Source organism: Schistocerca gregaria, chromosome 2, assembly GCF_023897955.1.
Source record: "Schistocerca gregaria isolate iqSchGreg1 chromosome 2, iqSchGreg1.2, whole genome shotgun sequence".
NCBI lineage: Eukaryota > Metazoa > Arthropoda > Insecta > Orthoptera > Acrididae > Schistocerca > Schistocerca gregaria.
In genome coordinates, this window is record NC_064921.1 from 855,284,706 (window position 1) to 855,297,243 (window position 12,538).

Sequence of the window (12,538 nt, forward strand, 5' to 3'; positions counted from 1 at the left end):
CATCAAAAGGTTTAGATAAATCAAGACATATGCCTGTCACAAACTCACTTGCATCCAGTTTAGCATAGATTTCATTAATAAATTCAAATATTGCACTTTCAGTTGAATAGCCTTTCCTGTAGCCATGCTGTGAAGGAGAGAGAATTTTATTTTTATTTAGGAAATCAGACAATCTATTATAAAAGATTTTTTCTAAAATTTTTGAAAATACAGGCAGTAAGGCTATTGGTCTATAATTTGAAACACATTCTGGATTTCCTTTTTTGAACGGTGGTTTCAGTTTTGCTGTTTTTAAGCATGAAGGGAAGGTTCCTGATGCCAGTGAGCTGTTGCACAAGTGTGACAAGGGTTTCAGCTAATGTAAGACAGCATTTTTTAATAATTGCATCTGGTATTCCATCAATTTCACATGAGTACCCTGTTTTCAAGGTTTTTATAACTGATAAAATTTCTTCGGTATTAGTGGGTGAGAGGAACAAAGATGTAGACACATTTCTCACACTATTGGATGATGGGGGTGATATTTTGTTGTGTTCTTCCAGTCTACTCACCAATTGTTCACTTATGTTTGCAAAATATTTGTTGAAGGTCCCTGGAATTTCTGTTGGGCAAGAAATCTTTTGTCCTTCATAACATAAGTTCATATTTTTATATTGTTTAGTTCCACTTGTTTGATTTTTTTAGAACTTCTCATATAGCTTTAGATTTGTTTTTTGAATTTTCAATGTATTTATCATTTGCCTTTGTTTTGGCTTTCCTTACAACATTTTTGAGGATCCTCTTGTAATTCTTCAAGTACAAATGAAATTCATGAGACATGTTGTATGTCTTTGCTATATTGTGTAATCTTCTTTTCTCTGCACCTGTTATCCATTTGTTCTTTTTGAAGTTAGGTTGACATTTTTGTTTTTTTGATGGAAATGCAGCTTTAAAGTATGACGAAGATTTCCATGAATTTTTCAAACTTTTTGTTAGTATTTCCACAAGTATACACGTCATACCAAGTTTCTTCACTTAGCCTCTGTATAAAAAAGTTTATTTGTTTGTTAGTGAATTTTCTTGCTTCTTTTACTAGTTCCTCTTTCTCAGTTGTTTCACTCGGGGTGTGCAAAGCAATAAACTGTGCATAGTGGTCACTAAAGCCAGTATTAAGATTTCCGGCACAGAATTGTGATTTACGTTTGTGTTTATTAATATCTGATCAACTGTTGAGCTAGTTGTTGGTGTAACTCTTGTAGGAGAGTCTATGGTGGCTTTTATGTTATATGTTTCCAGTAGGATCATCAAGCTTTGCTAGTCTTATGAGATTTCTTGAAAATCAATATTAAAATCTCCACATTTGGTCACTGTTTTGTTGAAGTTTTTTATAGTATTTAAAGCTGCTTCTAGTTGATGACATAAATCATTTATGTTCCCATCAGGGCTCCTATATACACAGATGATTATTAATTTTAATGCAGAGAGTTCAACTGCAGATACTTCAAAAACTCTCTCTTCAGCTAATAGTTCAATGGGTTTTATGTTACAATAATCAATGCCACTTTTAACAAATGTACATGACTCTCCATGGCTGGATGTAATTCTAGAGAATGATGACGAAAGATTGAAGTCTGCAAGTTTTGTGACTGACATTGCATCTTTAGGCAGCCAGTGTCCAGTTATACACATTACAGAAGCGTTTTTTAGCTCATCAGTACATAAAATTTCAACTTCACTTAATTTGTTTAGCAATGATTGGACAGTTTGATGAATCAGCATGAAACTAAAAGATTTGTTAGGCTTTGGCATATTGTTAGACTTTGGCATATTTAATTGATCACTTACCTTTATCTTGTCAATAAAAATCATTCAGGTGTGCTGGAAGTACTACTTTTCTTTTCCCAACTGCACCTATTCTTCTATTATCATCTGAAACCATGCTGATTACGTATCAATAGATCATTCCCTTCGAGGTGATTCATAATGTTTGAATACAGTATATGCTCCAAAACCCTACTGCAAACCGAAGTCAATGATATAGGTCTGTAGTTCGATGGATTATTCCTACTACCCTTTTTAAACACTGGTGCGACCTGCGCAATTTTCCAATCTGCAGGTGCAGATCTATTGGTGAGCGAGCGGTTGTATATGATTGCTAAGTAGGGAGCTATTGTATCAGCATAATCTGAAAGGAACTTAATGGGTATACAATTTGTACCTGAAGACTAGCCTGCATCAAGCGATTTGAGTTGTTTCGCAACCCCTAAGGTATCTACTTCAAAGAAACTCATGCTAGCAGCTATTCGTGTTTCAAATTCTGGAATATTCCATTCGTCTTCCCCGGTGAAGGAATTTCGAAAACTGCGTTCAATAACTCCGCTTTAGCGGCACAGTCGTCGGTAACAGTACCATCGGCACTGCGCAGCGAAGGTATTGACTGCACTTGTGTACTTTACATACGACCAGAATTTCTTCAGATTTTAACCAAATTTCGAGACAATGTTTCATTGTGGAACCTATTAAAGGCATCTCGCATTGAAGTCCGTGCCAAATTTCGCGCATCTGTAAATTTTAGCCAATCTTCAGGATTTTGCGTTCTTCTGAACTTCACATGCTTTTTCTGTTGCCTCTGCAACAGCGTTCGGACCTGTTTTGTGTACCATGGGGGATCAGTTCCATCTCTTACCAATTTATGAGGTATGAATCTCTCAATTGCTGTTGATACTATAGCTTTGAATTTGAGCCACATCTCATCTACATTTGCATAGTCAGCTCGGAAGGATTGGAGATTGTCTCTTAGGATGGCTTCTAATGACACTTTATCCGCTTTTTTAAATAAAATTTTGTTTCTGGTGGATTTGGAAGAAATGGTATTGAGCCTAGCTACAACGCCCTTGTGATCACTAATCCCTGTATCAGTCATGATGCTCTCTATTAGCTCTGGATTGTTTGTGGCTAAGAGGTCAAGTGTGTTTTCGTAGCCATTTACAATTTGCATGGGTTCGTGGACTAACTGCTTGAAATAATTTTCAGAGAAAGCATTTACGACAATCTCTGAAGATGTTTTCTGCCTACCACCGGTTTTGAACAAGTATTTTTGCCAACATATCGAGGGAAGGTTGAAGTACCCACCAACTATAACCGTATGAATGGGTATTTATTTGTTACGAGACTCAAATTTTCTCTGAGCTGTTCAGTAACTATATCATCGGAGTCTGGGGGTCGTTAGAAGAAGCCAATTATAAACATAGTTTGGCTGTTAAGTAAAACCTCCACCCATACCAATTCGCATGGAGTATCTACTTCGACTTTACTACAAGATAAACCACTACTGACAGACACAAACACTCCACCACCAATTCTACCTAATCTATCTTTCCTGAACACCGTCTGAGACTTCGTAAAAATTTCTGCAGAACTTATTTCAGGCTTTAGCCAGCTTTCTGTACCTATAACTATTTCAGATTCTGTGCTTTCTATTAGTGCTTGAAGCTCAGGGACTTTTCCAGCACAACTACAATTCCGACTGTTCCTTGATCCAAGCACTTCCTTTATTTGCCATGTACTCTTTGAGATTGCAGCCCACCCCGTACTTTCCCGAGGCCTTCTAACCTAAAAAACAGCCCAGTCCACGTCACACAGCCTCCGCTACCCGTGTAGCTGCCAGATGAGTGTAGTGAACTACTGACCTATTCAGCAGAACCTGAAACCCCACCACCCTATGGCGCAAGTCAAGTACTCTGCAGCCAAGCCTAGTAGCTGTTTATGTTTATGTCACCAGGACAATAAAAGAATTGCAGTTGATTTATGGCATGCTTGTGTGTGTGTGTGTGTGTGAAACACCAAAAATGTAGATAAAATACCTTCTGCACCACCCAAAATTTTTTGCTGTTTAATATTCATTGATAACTTGTACTGCACTTCTAAATCTGAATTTGTAAGCATTATTACAGAAAATATTCTTAATATCTAATGGATGTAACAATGGATTTGTTTGGGAATGCATACAAGTGATTGTAATTATAATGAAAATATTGTAAATTACTGGATAATAGCTAAGGGAAAGATATTTAAATGTATCAATAGCAATGATGAAATGGGAGTAGCTGTGCTGTTGTTTATCGTTGCCTACGGAGAGTCCCTGTCAAGCTGCGAACAGAGAGGAAGCAGAAGTCATGAAAGAGTGTGGAAGTGTTTGTTGGGTGCTCCTGCAGACATGGTGTGCAGCTATGATCGAAACATTGTAGGCACACCTTCTTTGTTAGCCCGTGAGTGTTGAAAGCACAGTAGGACTGAACAGGTGGAATACATTGCAATTCTAACTACTGCCGTCCCATACTTATCCATGGCTCTGGAGACGACTTGTGGTTCTCAACCAGCAACAGCAGCACCTGAGCACTGTCATCGGCTACATTCTTTATCATCCACACAACTACAAATCGTGAGATTGGTAACTGACACAGTGTAAGTATGAGGTTCATTCAAATGAAACCCGGTCAGCGCATCTACCTTTGCCTTACACGTAAGGTGGCATCACGTAACTGTGAATATGGTGGCGCTATCTATTGGTAGAGAGACTGATGTGTGCACACCTTTTATGTTGCATAGCACTGGTGTGGTTTCATGCCAAAGAGAAGGTGGTCACACAAGTTATCATCCACTACCGAACTTGCAGGTGAGTAAGCAGGAACAATGAGGAGCGATTCGATTTCTGGTGGTGGAGGGAGTTGGAGGCCGTGAAATGTATTGATGGATGAAGGCTGTGTATGGTGAGTACAGTCTGAGTTGTTCAAGTGTTGTGGAATGGTGAAAACGATTCCTTGAGGGTCATGAGTCACTAGAAGATAATGCTCGCTCTGGACCGTCTCATTGTATCATCACACCCGAAATGGTTGCGGAAGTGAATGCTTTAGACTTGGACAACCGCTGAGTCATCATGGATGGATCCACTGGTAACTGGGTATTAGTGTGGGCACCATCCACACCATAACGCATCAACACTTGAACTTTCGAATAATCTGTGCACAGTTGGTTCCCCACCAGCTGACCGCCGAACAGCACAATACTCGAATGGCGCTCTCTTTGAGTCATCTGCAACATCATCATGAGGAGGGATATGGCTTTCTGTCACCTATTCTCACAGGTGATGAAACATGGCATCACCAGTTTGAACCAGAAAGCGTCAGAGCAAGCAGTGGAAACTTACGACTTCACCACCTCCAAAGAAATGAAAGGCCATGCACACCAGTTCTGGTAAGGTCATTATGTCCTTCTGTTTTGACCACAAGGGCCCACTGCTTGTTACGTTACTGGAACAGGGAACCAACATCAATGTCCACCATTACAAGCCACTTTACAGAACCTTAGATGAGCCATCAAGTCAAAACGCTGAGGCATGTTGTCCAATGGCGTTATCCCCCTACATGATAATGCCCGCCCACACATGGCCATTGTGATAAAGACAACACTGAAGCAGTTTCAGTGGGAAATGCTGGAACATCCACCATGTGACTTAATGTGGTTGGACCTCTAAAACAAACTATTTGCCAACACTGATTTGCAATGGACGATGAAATGTGTGACTGGGTCCAGGCCTGGATCCGACAACAGCCTACTAGCTTCTTCAAGGATGTAATAGACTGGCAAGTGCTGCAATGGGATAAATATGCCAACAGTTTTGGCGACTATTTCTGAGAATGTATACTGTGTATAGCTACATTTCTGAGTTAATAAAATTGTTACCATTACTTTACACTAGTAACCAGGTTTCATTTGAATGCCCCTTATAATATTGTGCAGATATTACCCAGTGGCATTTCTTTCACAAACTTTGACTAATTTTTTGAATAATAACCTGCAATAGTTACAGCTCATAGGGCGTCTGTGTTGTTATTGTCCTCAGACATTATTACCAAGTCCCTTTCCTTTCCATGCAATCACTGAGTGTCATAAAAATAAAAAAAATAAAAAACTGATTAACTATTAACTGCAAGTTTTGTTTGTTTCCTAATGACTAGTCTCAGTCTAAATTTTGCTGCCTTAAGTACCTGTTCATTCATGAGAGAGTTAATGAACTTGCAGTTCTGAGTAATAACTGTGTTCACTTTAAGAAACATAAAATTTCACAGGCAAAACTAATAACTAAAGATACAGCACAAATTAAGAGTGAGCAGTTTCATTTATTCTGTATTTATCTTAGTGAATGCCTGATGTTGGCTTGGTACATACCTTATTGTTTTTCGAACAAAAGTGCTGGCAGGTCGATAGACACACAAACAAACACAAACATACACGCAAAATTCAAGCTTTTGCAACCAACGGTTGCTTCTTCAGGAAAGAGGGAAGGAGAGGGAAAGACGAAAGGATGTGGGTTTTAAGGGAGAGGGTAATGAGTCATTACAATCCTGGGAGCGGAAAGACTTACCTTAGGGGGAAAAAGGACTATTACACTTTTTACAGTCAGTCATTTATTAAACCAGCACTTTCATATAACTTTGCTTTCAACATTTAGTACTTCAGACTAACTAACTGCAAACTCGGTGCTTTCTGATTCATTTATTTTCTTGTGAACTGGTGAGTTATGGAACATTGTGGCAACCTTCTGTTGCCACACCAGTGATTATTTGCTTAATTTGCTCTGCCATTACCTTTCTTAAGATTGGGATGTTCATTGCCCTGGTGGGCTGGTGACTGTTTAATTAACCTTTATGTTTTTAGTTTTTATTAACTATTACTTTGTACCCTTTCCCCCATGTATGGTTCCTCACCCACTTAAAAACATTATTAGTATTTACATCAGCTTTAGAATATATTCGTCCTTCAGAAGGTTCTCTTGTACACTTTCTCCTACTAACCAGTATTATTTTCCTTCAGTAATGATAGCCTACCTCACTCTAAAATTTCATTAGGCATATACGAATCCTCCCCCCATGAACCATGGACCTTGCCGTTGGTGGGGAGGCTTGCGTGCCTCAGCGATACAGATAGCCGCACCGTAGGTGCAACCACAACGGAGGGGTATCTGTTGAGAGGCCAGACAAATGAGTGGTTCCTGAAGAGGGGCAGCAGCCTTTTCAGTAGTTGCAGGGGCAACAGTCTGCATGATTGACTGATCTGGCCTTGTAACATTAACCAAAACTGCCTTGCTGTGCTGGTACTGCGAACGGATGAAAGCAAGGGGAAACTACAGCCGTAATCTTTCCCGAGGGCATGCAGCTTTACTGTATGATTAAATGATGATGGCATCCTCTTGGGTAAAATGTTCCGGAGGTAAAATAGTCACCCATTCAGATCTACGGGCGGGGACTACTCAAGAGGATGTCGTTATCAGGAGAAAGAAAACTGGCGTTCTACGGATCAGAGCGTGGAATGTCAGATCCCTTAATCGGGCAGGTAGGTTAGAAAATTTAAAAAGGGAAATGGATAGGTTAAAGTTAGATATAGTGGGAATTAGTGAAGTTCGGTGGCAGGAGGAACAAGACTTCTGGTCAGGTGACTACAGGGTTATAAACACAAAATCAAATAGGGGTAAAGCAGGAGCAGGTTTAATAATGGATAGCAAAATAGGAATGCGGGTAAGCTACTACAAACAGCATAGTGAACGCATTATTGTGGCAAAGATAGATACGAAGCCCACACCTACTACAGTAGTACAAGTTTATATGCCAACTAGCTCTGCAGATGACGAAGAAATTGAAGAAATGTATGATCAAATAAAAGAAATTATTCAGATAGTGAAGGGAGATGAAAATTTATTAGTCATGGGTGACTGGAATTCGGTAGTAGGGAAAGGGAGAGAAGGAAACGTAGTAGGTGAATATGGACTGGGGCAAAGAAATGAAAGAGGAAGCCGCCTGGTAGAATTTTGCACAGAGCACAACTTAATCATAGGTAAAACTTGGTTCAAGAATCATAAAAGAAGGCTGTATACATGGAAGAAGCCTGGAGATACTAAAAGGTATCAGATAGATTATATAATGGTAAGACAGAGATTTAGGAACCAGATTTTAAATTGTAAGACATTTCCAGGGGCAGATGTGGACTCTGACCACAATCTATTGGTTATGACCTGTAGATTAAAACTGAAGAAACTGCAAAAAGGTGGGAATTTAAGGAGATGGGACCTGGATAAACTGAAAGAACCAGAGGTTGTACAGAGTTTCAGGGAGAGCATAAGGGAGCAATTGACAGGAATGGGGGAAAGAAATACAGTAGAAGAAGAATGGGTAGCTTTGAGGGATGAAGTAGTGAAGGCAGCAGAGGATCAAGTAGGTAAAAAGACGAGGGCTGCTAGAAATCCTTGGGTGACAGAAGAAATATTGAATTTAATTGATGAAAGGAGAAAATATAAAAATGCAGTAAATGAAGCAGGCAAAAAGGAATACAGACGTCTCAAAAATGAGATCGACAAGAAGTGCAAAATGGCTAAGCAGCGATGGCTAGAGGACAAATGTAAGGATGTAGAGGCTTATCTCACTAGCGGTAAGATAGATACCGCCTACAGGAAAATTAAAGAGACCTTTGGAGATAAGAGAACCACTTGTATGAACATCAAGAGCTCAGATGGAAACCCAGTTCTAAGCAAAGAAGATAAAGCAGAAAGTTGGAAGGAGTATATAGACCGTCTATACAAGGGCGATGTGCTTGAGGACAATATTATGGAAATGGAAGAGGATGTAGATGAAGATGAAATGGGAGATATGATACTGCGTGCAGAGTTTGACAGAGCACTGAAAGACCTGAGTCGAAACAAGGCCCCCGGAGTAGACAACATCCCATTGGAACTACTGACGGCCTTAGAAAAGCCAGTCCTGACAAAACTCTACCATTTGGTGAGCAAGATGTATGAGACAGGTGAAATACCCCCAGACTTCAAGAAGAATATAATAATTCCAATCCCAAAGAAAGCAGGTGTTGACAGATGTGAAAATTACCGAACAATCAGTTTAATAAGTCACAGCTGCAAAATACTAACACGAATTCTTTACAGACGAATGGAAAAACTAGTAGAAGCCGACCTCGGGGAAGATCAGTTTGGCTTCTGTAGAACTTTTGGAACACGTGAGGCAATACTGACCCTACGACTTATCTTAGAAGAAAGATTAAGGAAAGGCCAACCTACGTTTCTAGCATTTGTAGACTTAGAGAAAGCTTTTGACAATGTTGACTGGAACACTCTCCTTCAAATTCTAAAGGTGGCAGGGGTAAAATACAGGGAGCAAAAGGCTATTTACAATTTGTACAGAAACCAGATGGCAGTTGTAAGAGTTGAGGAGCATGAAAGGGAAGCAGTGGTTGGGATGGGAGTGAGACAGGGTTGTAGTCTCTCCCCGATGTTATTCAATCTGTATATTGAGCAAGCAGTAAAGGAAACAAAAGAAAAAATTGGAGTAGGTATTAAAATCCATGGAGAAGAAATAAAAACTGAGGTTCGCCGATGACATTGTAATTCTGTCAGAGACAGCAAAGGACTTGGAAGAGCAGTTGAACGGAATGGGTAGTGTCTTGAAAGGAGGATATAAAATGAACATCAACAAAAGCAAAACGAGGATAATGGAATGTAGTCGAATTAAGTCGGGTGATGCTGAGGGAATTAGATTAGGAAATGAGACAGTTAAAGTAGTAAAGAAGTTTTGCTATTTGGGGAGCAAAATAACTGATGATGGTCGAAGTAGAGAGGATATAAAATGTAGACTGACAATGGCAAGGAAAGCGTTTCTGAAGAAGAGAAATTTGTTAACATCGAGTATAGATTTAAGTGTCAGGAAGTCATTTCTGAAAGTATTTGTATGGAGTGTAGCCATGTATGGAAGTGAAACATGGACGATAAATAGTTTGGACAAGAAGAGAATAAAGCTTTCGAAATGTGGTGCTACAGAAGAATGCTGAAGATTAAATGGTTAGATCACATAACTAATGAGGAAGTATTGAATAGGATTGGAGAGAAGTGAAGTTTCTGGCACAACTTGACCAGAAGAAGGGATCGGTTGGTAGGACATGTTCTGAGGCATCAAGGGATCACCAATTTGGTATTGGAAGGCAGCGTGGAGGGTAAAAATCGTAGAGGGAGACCAAGAGATGAATACACTAAGCATATTCAGAAGGATGTAGGTTGCAGTAGGTACTGGGAGATGAAGAAGCTTGCACAGGATAGAGTAGCATGGAGAGCTGCATCAAACCAGTCTCAGGACTGAAAATCACAACAACAACAACATGTACGAATATAGTTAATTATATTGCAGTCCAGCCCTGGAGAAGCTAGTGATGGGACAATATCAATTTGGTATTGCTCTTGGCATAAATTTTGCACTGTGCAGATTCATAGCAAATTAAACAATCAATTAATGATAAAATTATTGCTCAATCCATATCAATTAACAGTAAAACAGATGCACAATTAAGTAAAATGGATGATCAGGACAAAGCAATGAAGATTGTTAACAATGGTATTGCAGTTGTTAACATGAAAGTACATGAATCAAGAAAGAAATAATTGTAATGTATACCAAAATTGGTTCTGTTAGGCAGGACATGATGGAGGTATAGTCAAAAATAGGAAGCATAAACAGTCGTTTCAAGATGGAAGTAGAGACGTTTTCAAACAGAAATTGGGATAGATTGGTGATCCCATTATTGAAATTAAAGTAACTGAAAAGATAGAATTAGTATCAAAAGACAATACGGAAAAGGTTACAAAGTTGCAAACTTTAGTATCAGACTCGACACTAGAGTGAAGAAACAGCTGACTACGTGTAATAAGAAAAGGAAAGAAATGGAAACATTAGCAAGGACCAACTGCAAAGTAGTTACAAAAGCAACTGAACCTGAAATGAGATTAGTCGAAAAGCTGCACTATGTGTCATGCAAGCATGTAATACTGAAATATTAGCGAAGTATGAGCATCTCAATCCCCTCAAAAAGAGGGTGGATAACACATTACTGACTTAATTGAAAACTATCAAAGGGTATTGGCTGAATCGTGGATGGATCATATAAAAATTAATGCTGCACTCAATGTGAAAGACTAAGCAATTGGACTTAAAACTCAATGTTGTGAATTTAAGAATGTGTTCTTGAAACAATACTGGTCAGAGCAGAGGGAGGAGAAAGTATGGCGTGATTTCGTAGTGTCAAAATCCTGAGATGCAAACTCGCACAGCTCGATGAAAGAATTTTGCAGAAATTGGAATTGCACATTAAAATATTTGCATGATTGACAGACTGAGCTGAAAATCATCTGGGTGTTGTGGAAGAAGCTACCAGATAATTCCAAAAGATAGGTAGACGTAGTCACAGAACAACTAATGCATTCTTAGAAAAAGTCAAAGATGAAGTTAACTGGCAGAACAACTGTGAAAAATTTTAAAAGCCTTGGTAATAACAACAATTACCACAATGGCAACAACCATAATAAAAGTAACCACAGCATAACCATCACTTTGGTAATAATAACTCACACCACTATAACAGTCATCGTGGGAAAAATAACAGTAGAAAAGGCAGAGGCTAGTATCCCGTGAACATGGAATGTGGATTTCAGCAGAATGATTGTAGGCAGTAGCAAAATTAGCAATTGTGACAGCTAGATAGAAATGGGCTTATCATACTTAATCAATGAAACTAATAGCCGCATTGGTTTGGGGCCCACCGGATGTGGGAAAACCTTGGCAGCCCAGAAGAGAGCGCAGGCAGCATCACTATGACAGATCCAAATGCCTAATTAGGCGATGGGAGAATGTGCAAGAAGACAAGAGTGAGTAACGCACCAGCGGTAACAATAATTAAAGTTGAAATGGCTGTCGAAAAGAGATCACTGCCCATAATAACGGTGGAAATGGAGTACCAGTCATTAAGGAAGAGGCGGCCACTGATAAAGCAACAATGGTACCAGGCTCAAGTACAGTGAGATTCGCTGGCAAAATTAAAGTAGCCAGTATCAGATAAAACTTCCCTTATCACACAGGGCAATGTGGAATGTGAGGAGATGTGGCTAGGTAAGTTTGGTCAAATATACGATGAACTTAGGAATTACAGAATTAATGGGGAGAGTGGACAATATTGGACGCTACTCAACCCGTATGAAATTAGTGTTCATTAAGAAATGTAAAGCTCTGTAGCAAAGAGACAAGCTTGTCCAAATGTTGTAGTTAGTGAAGTTGCCATGCTCATTAACACTGGTCCTAAAGAAAACAGAGGCAAAATTTCTGAAGTGGGGCGAGACAAGTTTGTCAATGATGACTGGGTGTGAAAAATTGAAAGCCATAAGGTTCCTTAAAAAAGAAATTGATAAAAGGTTGCAGTGTTGGTATCAAAATGGCTTCAACAAGCACAGAACAGGCAGACAGAAATTATGAATGTCCAAGAACACAAAATTAAAAACCTCCCAGATAAACCACAATCAGTGTTTCAGCTGGACTGATTTTTCTGGAATGACCTTCAAGTGGATGAAGACTTGTTATGGGAAAATTAATCCGAAGGTGTACTGAAGAAAGATGAAATAAGATAGGGAGTATTTGTAATAACATGTGTCATCAACAAAGCATCAACGAAAGCTTGAAAA

General features: G+C 39.2%; 1 protein-coding gene across 2 annotated transcripts in view; it reads right to left on the reverse strand.

Annotated features, from left to right (window-relative positions):
• LOC126335225 (uncharacterized) overlaps positions 1-12,538 on the reverse strand; it is a 193,677-nt gene that overhangs the window by 40,383 nt on the left and 140,756 nt on the right. The gene's annotated exons all lie outside the window — the stretch shown is intronic.